This window comes from Perca flavescens, chromosome 5 (genome assembly GCF_004354835.1).
Source record: "Perca flavescens isolate YP-PL-M2 chromosome 5, PFLA_1.0, whole genome shotgun sequence".
Lineage (NCBI taxonomy): Eukaryota > Metazoa > Chordata > Actinopteri > Perciformes > Percidae > Perca > Perca flavescens.
In genome coordinates, this window is record NC_041335.1 from 24,562,352 (window position 1) to 24,571,764 (window position 9,413).

The following is a 9,413-nucleotide window of genomic DNA, read 5'->3' on the forward strand; positions in this document are numbered from 1 at the left end:
ATTTTTAATGAACAAGTAACCCCCACAGTCTCATTATTTTGCTCTAAATGATGAACAGATATATCAATTTGCATTATGGTGATCTATTCACAGAGTTCATCTTCTAATCTAAATTAATACAATCATATCTAACCCTTCTTCCCATATACCTCCCCACAACCGCCCACCCTTTCACTGAAAATCCTCAATGAATGAATGAATTAACATACTGTGCTGCTCAAAGATGAACTCTCTGTGCACTTTCCTGATTTCTGTTCACATTGCAGAAATGATGATAAATAAATGCAACAGTGGCAAACAAAATCAGCAAACAGTTACATGAAGAAAACATGACAGCATACAAAGCACCCCTGTGACGAGGGAGCGGGAATTCGGACCCAAATGCAGAGAGGAGGCAGGCAGGCAGGAGGCGGTCAAACTGAGGTATTTATTACAACAAAGGGCGGCAGTACAACGACTGGAAACATACAAAATAAAACACTGAAGGCAGGAGCGAACAGAACACACTAAGGAACAAACAACAGACATGGGCGAGCACACAAGACGATCTGACAAGAGACAAGGGGAACACAGAGGCTAAATACATGAGGTGACAGGCAAATCATAAACAGGTGAGACAACAGGTGAAGCACATCAGGGCAGGGCAAGACAATCAACAAAGGTGGGAACAGAAAGCAAAGCTAGACATGACAAGACAGAAGACCAGACTATCAAAATAAAACAGGAAGCAGAACATAAACCGGGAAACATGAAATCAACTATACACAGAAACTTGACAACACTAAACACAAGGGAGAACAACAAGAACAGGAAACATACAGAAAACTACGAAGCAACAGAAACGGCACAAAACACAAGGCAAAATACAGAAACCACAACAGAACAAAACACAAGGCAAAATACAGAAACCACAACAGAACAAAACACAAGGCAAAATACAGAAACCACAACAGAACAAAACACAAGGCAAAATACAGAAACCACAACAACCCCACTAATATGTCACATAAAAACACAGACAAATTCATGAATATTAAATTAAATGTGAGAGTCAATGAATTTTTGTTTGGTATGCAAAAATGTTCTTGCTCCTAATGTTGGTGAAAATGTAACATGAAATTCAGATTCAAATTTTAATGATAATTAATCAAGAAAGCTGCATGTCCTCACTATTAAACTAAATCCAAGTGCCAACTGCCTCTGTCTCAACAACACAAAAGACTACAACACCATCTTGTGGCAAATGTAGGAACAGAAACACATGGGGGGGGTCTATGAGGTTTATCAAAATGCAAGATAACTTTGTTAAAGACTTACAGTTCACTTTTCAAAGCAGTTGCAAAAGAGAATCAAGAACCATACTTAAAATGTTTCTTAAAAATGCAACTTATTCTGCTCATCAGGATTTTCCTAAAGGCAAGGCAAGGCAGCTTTATTTGTATAGCACATTTCAGCAACAGGGCAATTCAAAGTGCTTTACATAAAACATTAAAGAGCAGTTAAAAACGATTAAAAAATGTAAACATTAAAGAGCAGTTAAAAACGATTTAAAAAAAAGACAGAAGCAGCTCAGAAAATTTTAATAAGTGTGATTTTGGAGTGCCCTCTGTTTGGTGGTGATTGCCTCAGCTGGTCCATGTGGTCAAAGTTAAATCACAATGATTGTTGATTTCAGACATTAGCGTCTTAACCCTGCCTCAAATCCCAGCATGCAACCTCCTTCTGCACACCTGCTCCCTGGAAAAGATAGCACATATAGCTAAGTATTTTTGCTTTGTTGTTCACACACACACACACACACACACACACACACACACACACACACACACACACTTCTTGTGTGGATCTCTCTGTCAACACAGCGGTCCGGCCCGGCTCTCCTTACTGCCTGACTGACCCATTCATCTCCTGTGGGGGCCGTAATGAGCCGACCCTCCCCGTTTGGACCGACCTGACAGAGAGAGATTACTTTAACGCCTGCATGGATTTTCTCCCTTGTCCCCTCCTCCCCATTCCTTTCCTCTGAAAGTGGTTAATTCAAAATGCATTAATGAGGAGCGATGGATAACACACTCTTCTTTTAATTACCTTCCAACGGAGTTCTTCAGGGAAGGCCTGATGACTCCTATCTGATGCTGGCCTGTTTGTTTGTTTGTTTTGTTTGTTTGGTTTGCTTTTGAAGTCTTTTATCTAATACATTTTGTAGCCAGGATACATAAAAACAAAGCATTATTAGGTCAGTCAGATATACAGTATATAAAGGTAACAAATAACGTAACAACAACCTTCATAAAAATGGTCTTGGTTTGGCGTGTAAGCTTGTTCAATCTCATACACTTTCCAGTATAAACTAATTATTGGCAAGGTTATTAGACAAACCTTGATTAAGTTAATTGTTAAGAATATATTGATTGTCAAAGTGTATACTGATTATGCTTAGGTATTGTACTTATTGGAACATCTTTTTGTTGTCTTGGTAAAGCAATAAACACACTTATACATTGTGCAGTGATAACTGATGGTGCATGCAGATGAGGAGAATAATTCTACATAATAGTATAATTACAGAGTGAACTGTGGAATAATTGTTCTGGAGCAGCAAGATACCTCTTTTCTCGCTCAAGGAATCACATTCAGACAGACTGACGTAATCAGACTGTAGTGGCCTAAAATTTAATTAAAAAATCATTGGTTACAAAAGTGAACTCCAGTCTTGTTTGGTTGATTGGTGAGGAAAGAATTGGTCAAAATCATCACATTACATTTATATTTGTATATCCAACTAGAGTCTATCATAATGTGTTTTATCCTCATAGCTGACTCATTACTAACTCACTCAAGCCTGAACCTAAAAGTTAAAAGTAATTGAAACTATGAAGGGATATTAAACATCCTCTCTTGTAAGATTACTTGTTCTGTCAAACAAACAATTCATGTTGCATTTTGTTTTTGTTTTTTGGTCATGCATGGGTTAGTCAAATGAGTAAACAAAAACAAATGAGAGATGATTTCAATGACAACAACAAACCTGCTTTAGTATGAAGCACATGTTGTTCAGCATGGACTACGGTACCCAGTGCAAGGAAGGATGGGTGCACCTCTTCTAAAAGAAAGCGAAACACTTTAAGGAGTCCAATGGCAGAAGCACCACATAATAGTTTACTCCCTAACACTTCCAGCAAATCTGCTTCCTTTTACTAAATCTTGATTCTGTCTTGTCCATCCAATTTGGATATATAAACTGGATGTTGTCCCCTAAACATACAGTTTCAGGTTTCCTCGAACTCTAAAACATGTCTGCTCAGGGCAGGTGGGTGGGCCTTTGACACTCAGCAAATGTGTTCCTTCATCGTTCAGCCTCCACTGTGGTCTGGCCAGTCTTATCTAGCCTAATAAACATTGATTAGTCTACATAATCAATGCACTCAATGACAATGATTCAGTGCACTGCATAAATGTATCGACTGCAATCAGCTATAAACAGCAGCCCTCTTTTTCATGCATTTTCGGCATTTAATAGCCATATTTTGATGGAACTATAATTGTATGATTCTCTGCAGAGTTAACATAGACATATTTCATTAAGTGATACCAAGATGAGATAAAAATCTATTGACCATGTGTCTAGATTTAAAAAAAAAAAATGTATGAATGAATTAAAAAAAAAAAAAAAAAAAAAACATTTTTGTACAGCAGTGTGATGCTCTTGACAGCCACCAGAAGGTGGCAATGTTTAGCTACTGTGGGCATCAAAGGACCGACAGTTCTTTGTTTCTTTCCTATTCTGAAGTGTTGCACACTGAATTATATTTTCCAAATCAAGCAGAGGTGATTGAACTGAAAAAAACAAGAAATATGTACAGAAATGTGACTTTTAAAGGCTTAAAATTCAATTATACAGGGGGTTCAAATCAGGAAATGAAGTAGAACAACGGTTGGATATTGTAACCACCTGCGTTCAGGTTCATGTAAAAATACATTTAGGCTGTCAGTCTAGGTGAGAAAAGTTTTTGGGGAATACCACAGCACACCTATCTGCTTATATCAAACAATCTATGATCTAAAAGAGAGCCTTGTGCTGTATCATCTTTCACTGAACAGTTGAATTCAAGGAAGAAGTGCAGTAGGTAAACCCCAATGTGAAGCATGTAACTTTGCTACTCCCGCTGTCCATAGTAGCCATGCATGACCTGGTCATGAAATGAATGTTGATAAAGTAGAAAAGCCTGTTTAATCAGGATGGATCACTGTGCAGAGGTGGAGAATGTCAGAGAGAGCAGGCACAGCTGCTTGGTGAAAAATCCAATATTGACTGTCGGGATAAATGTCCTGCATATTCTCTCATCTGTCCCAGGGGCCGTGGTATTATGCCTCTCACGTTAGCACTCCTAATTGGATTAAAAATGGCTTGTTATTGGGAGAAAAATGACTGAGAAAACTATCATGATTATTGCCTCTCAACAATGTTGGCTCACAGAGCTGAAAAGGACAGTAAAGAAAGTAATTGTCATGGCTTTGGAAAATGTCAAAATTGTCTGTTTGGAAACAATCTGTTGCTTTGATTGATTACATTATAAGATCAAACCAATGGGAGACAATGCAGTCACAATTGAGTGCCTCTTTCATTGTTTTATTCTGGTACAATAAAGCAAAAAATGTCACATCAAAGTGTAGCATTCATGGCCTTTACTTGCAACATTCTATACTTTTAGAATTGTTATATAATCAACTAGACTTGTGTGTGTGTTTGTGGACAGACATGTACTGTATGCATATATACACATGGTTGTGAATGCCTGCATGAACAGAAATTTAACAGACAAATCCATCAGACGTCCACTGGGTTTTGGTTTGTATACCACCAGGAGCACCCATTAACAGAAAATAAATGCTCAATGCCATAAAGCTGACAGTGTCTCATTCATACTGACACTCTGGCTAAATTACACATAAAAGCAATGATAACATCATCATTAAATATTGATTTTAAGGATGGTTGAAACAAAAACCCATCCACACTTATTCTGCAGATGAGGGTATTTGGATGAGAGTTAAAGCAGTTTGAGCAGAGTGGTTACAAAAGGGAGCAGCTACGAGGCTTCTTGAAAAGATGGACAGAAGAGAAACGGAAGAAGAAAAGGAGAGAGTAAGAAAGAGGGAGAGGAGGTGAAGAGTAGAGAGAGTTAAGGGGTGGGGTGGGAGGTGGGGGGTAGAAAGAGATTTAAGGCTGAGGCTCAGAGCAGATGTTAGTGTTGATGATGATGGATGCAGGTTGTTGAGATGCAGAGTTGCTATCATGAGAGGCACTCGCAGCCTCCTCACAGTACACTTTCCCCCCAGATGCCACTGTGTGTGTGTGTGTGTGTGTGTGTGTGTGTGTGTGTGTGTGTGTGTGTGCGTGCGTGCGTGTGTGTGTGTGTGTGTGTGTGTGTGTGTGTGTGTGTGTGTGTGTGAGTAACACAGCAGTGGAGAGGGAGATGCTAAAATGAGCAAGCCACATGCTCAAATTAGATTCACACAAAATCTACTTTATGTTGGTTTTCATGAATTTGTTGATTAAACAAATTACTTTTATGCAAAAATGTCCTCCTTAGTCTAGACTTAGATCAACTACAAGTAATCACAATAATGAACAGAAGCAATGAGATACAACAAAGGACTGTCACAGATGAGCCTGATGAACAACTATCTCTTATACTCTTAGGCACAGACACAGTGAAAAGCAACTTCCTCTAAAGGCCTTAATTGGATAAATTTGAAGATTTTTCACCTTTATCTTGCAGAGGAGAGCCATTGTCTTGCATTAAATCACGTATCACTGGGCTACCACATACATCCTTGCAATAATCCAAATTCACCAAAAACTACACACATTTGCTGCCTAAGCACATAGGCAGCAGGTGGTGTGTGTGTGTGTGTGTGTGTGTGTGTGTGTGTGTGTGTGTGTGTGTGTGTGTGTGTGTGTGTGTGTGTGTGTGTGTGTGTGTGTGTGAGTGAGTGAATGGGACATGTTGAGTGGTAACCTGCTCTACAGTCTAACCAGATAAAAGGTGCAGGACAGAAACATGTCGGTAATTGATTGCTAATTAGTTCTTTTGTTGTTGTCCATTGTGTCCTGACAGAGCTTTGCCCTGGGCTGTCTATTCACCCACAGAGTCAGTGGCCTCGCAGCAAGGAAATAAGCATAGCTAGTCCATAATGAGACAGACTGATGTAACCCCAGCAGACGATAGAATCTGCTTAAAGCCTCTGTTATTGAACCCCCTAAAACTGTCCAGCTGCAAGGACCCCATCAGCTGCATTCTGCTTTACAGTATGTGGTGCAGCAGGCTATGTGCCATTTACACTGAGTTGCTTTACCCACATCTCTCTCCCTCTCTCATCAGTGCATGAGAAATTACCTAATGAGGAATGGGTCGCACATTTCCACAAACTCATTAACCCGCGAGCGAGTGAGACTAATTGCAGCGTTTGGGTAATGTGATTTCACATCTGTTACTGCAGCCCAGGACACAGTAGTCAGCACGGGGCTGGATCTGGTGGGCTGAGCCACACATAGAGCTAGATTTACCAGAACACACCGCTGCAGCTCCAGCCTGGATGGGTGGAGCAGCAGTCAGTTTGGCTGTGGTTATAACGTTTGATCAACTGTTGTCATACAATATCGTGTAATTACATGCCTCGGCAGGGTAGGTGAGCCAGCTGCAATTATTCTGAAAAAATGATAGACTACTGGCCGGGGCTGAGGTGAGTAGTGTAGAGGTAAATATACAGCATAAGACGAATGAGCAGTGACTTTGAGTCAGTGACCATCAAGAAACAAACACCCAAAAGATGTCCATTTATTTTGAAATTCAATGTCAATTATTAATATCAATTCAATTGATAACCTGAGTTTTTTTTTTTCTCATACATTCACTGTGACTTGACTATAAATTCAACCTAAAAAAGGATTATTTCGTAATTTAGGTTTTCCTTTCTTGGTTTTCTGTAATTTGTCTTTCAATGTGGATTATTGTGTCTGTAAATGTAATCAGAGTGTGATCCTGTGTTGTGCTGCTGCACAGCACACTTGAAAATAGCTTGGAAAATAATGTACAAATTGTTTTTTATTGTAAGTTGGAAAACTTCAGGCTATTTAATTTAAGCTAATTGCGTAGAACAAAAATGTAGTGCTTGACACACACACACACACACACACACACACACACACACACACACACAGAGGAATACATTATTTTTTCAGGGTCTTGACTTGGGTTGGTATTTTCAATAATTCAGTAAATTACTGCAAACAAATTTATGTTAATAGAAAAGGTGGGAACCAACTGTTTAATATGGGAAAAGTAATATACTTTTGTTAATTATGATTAATCCTTTGTTTAACCCTCCTGCATTGTTACAGAAACTCCAATTATAAGTTTACAGGCAGTGGGACTGCTTATGGTAATGCCATATCTCATCAATTACCATCCCGTGACCATAAATTGGCCTCAGAGCTGACAACGAGATGAGGTTAACACGCTGATTAATTTGAGCTACTGTGATTTCAGGCAGAAGTTGACACTTATAATCTTTGACACAGACAGTGAGGTCCGCTCACTTTCATAATGGAATTTTTTTTTTACTTCTTTCGGGGATGCGTCTGAGTTTATAGGCTACATCTCACATCAGGATAATTTGAAATTAAAGTCACGCAAACAAGGTGAGAGTTTCTCTTATTACACAACTGATGGGCAAGTAATGAGGAACTTTAAATAAATGTCAATTGATCAAAAGGTGTAAAAAGCTCAATACAGCTTACCTGTATTTTTGTTATGACATTTATGTAATGTAGTAAACGCTATAGAAGTAGATAAATCAGAAATAATTAAAACATGTCAGTTTACCAACTTCAGGATAACAGTTTGTCAGTTTACATTTAGAAATGTTTCAGATGATGTGTTTGTCCATTGCTTTAAAATCATAATTGATGTTCTTACTATATTCAATGTTATGGAAGCTGTAATTTAGTTTCCAACACAGTAATCGTAGGCCTACTGTGCTGCTAAAGGGTACAATTGTGTGAAACTGCTAAATATTTTTCTGCATTTTGTTTCACTTGTTCCCTATAATTAGCCTTGGAAACACCCAGATCAACATGTTCATTATTTGTTTATCTAGTTGATATTTTGCTTGTTGAGTTTGTGCTCATCACTTTGTTAGGGTATTGATTGACAGGTGCGAGACAGCTCCCTCCAGCTTTTTATTCTGCATTAGAAGTCTGAAGTAGGCGAATGAACACGTTATTGACAATGTGTTGTAGGATAAACAGTGGTGCACAATTTTGAGCACTAGATATAACTCTTTATTATAGATTATCAGTTTATTGCTGTAAATATATTTTTAAAACTTTATACAGTATGAAGTCAGTCTGTGTGTGGGTCCATGTAACAGTCTGTCAATGTTTTCTGCAGGCCTATCTGCACTTAGAGTTGTGTAAATGTGAAAGCAGTGATTCTGTGCTGGTCCATCTGTGACTAAAAATTGAAGAAAGTTTAGCTATTGGCCCTATATACTGTATGTACAAATAGCTATTTAACAACTACCTAACAGCATATGGTACTGTTGCTTCACTGTGGCTGCTAATGCAATGTATAGGAGCAACCGGCAGATAGCAGAATAAAGTGTGACCCAGATACAGGCTGATATAGTTTATTAATAGAGTTATTGATAGGCTTAAGTTGTAGTATTTATATTAACATTTCCATTAGAACTGGGCAGCCTTGTATGTTCATCTACTCTGGCATTTAATAGTTGGATATTATGATTAGTTTTGCTGCAACTAATCGATTATGTAATTTCTACTTTGCAAGGTAGGATCATAGCAGCCAACTTTAGTCTTCAAATAAAAGCAAGAAACTATATAGGCTAGACAGTATAGACAGACACACACAGGCCTGTGATTCCAACTGTTTGGTTACAGTCCATCCAGGCTGCTCAGTGGGATGACCGTCATGGTTAAAAGCAATGACCGTCACATCACAGCACTGACATCTTTACCGCTCCTGTCTTCCACACTGGGACCAGTCATCCTTCATAAACCCTTTAACCCTGTCACCTCAAAAACTGGTCACTGAGCAACGACCACTTAAAATATAACTTTGTGCAACAAAATTACATCTTAGAATATCTTAACAGTTAAGGCTACAGTAGCCCTGCATACACTATTAACGTGGCAAAAATGTAGTTAAAATCCCATTGTAATTTTTGATGAATAGAATCCAAATAAACTACAAGTACCATCAACAAAAAGGGTAGGTCAGAACTGAGGGTCACACATAGGCCATTTATATATAAGTGCCTATAGGAATTTGTACAAAATGGTCATTATGATATCTCGTTAAACTTAATGGAGACATGAATCATTCTTG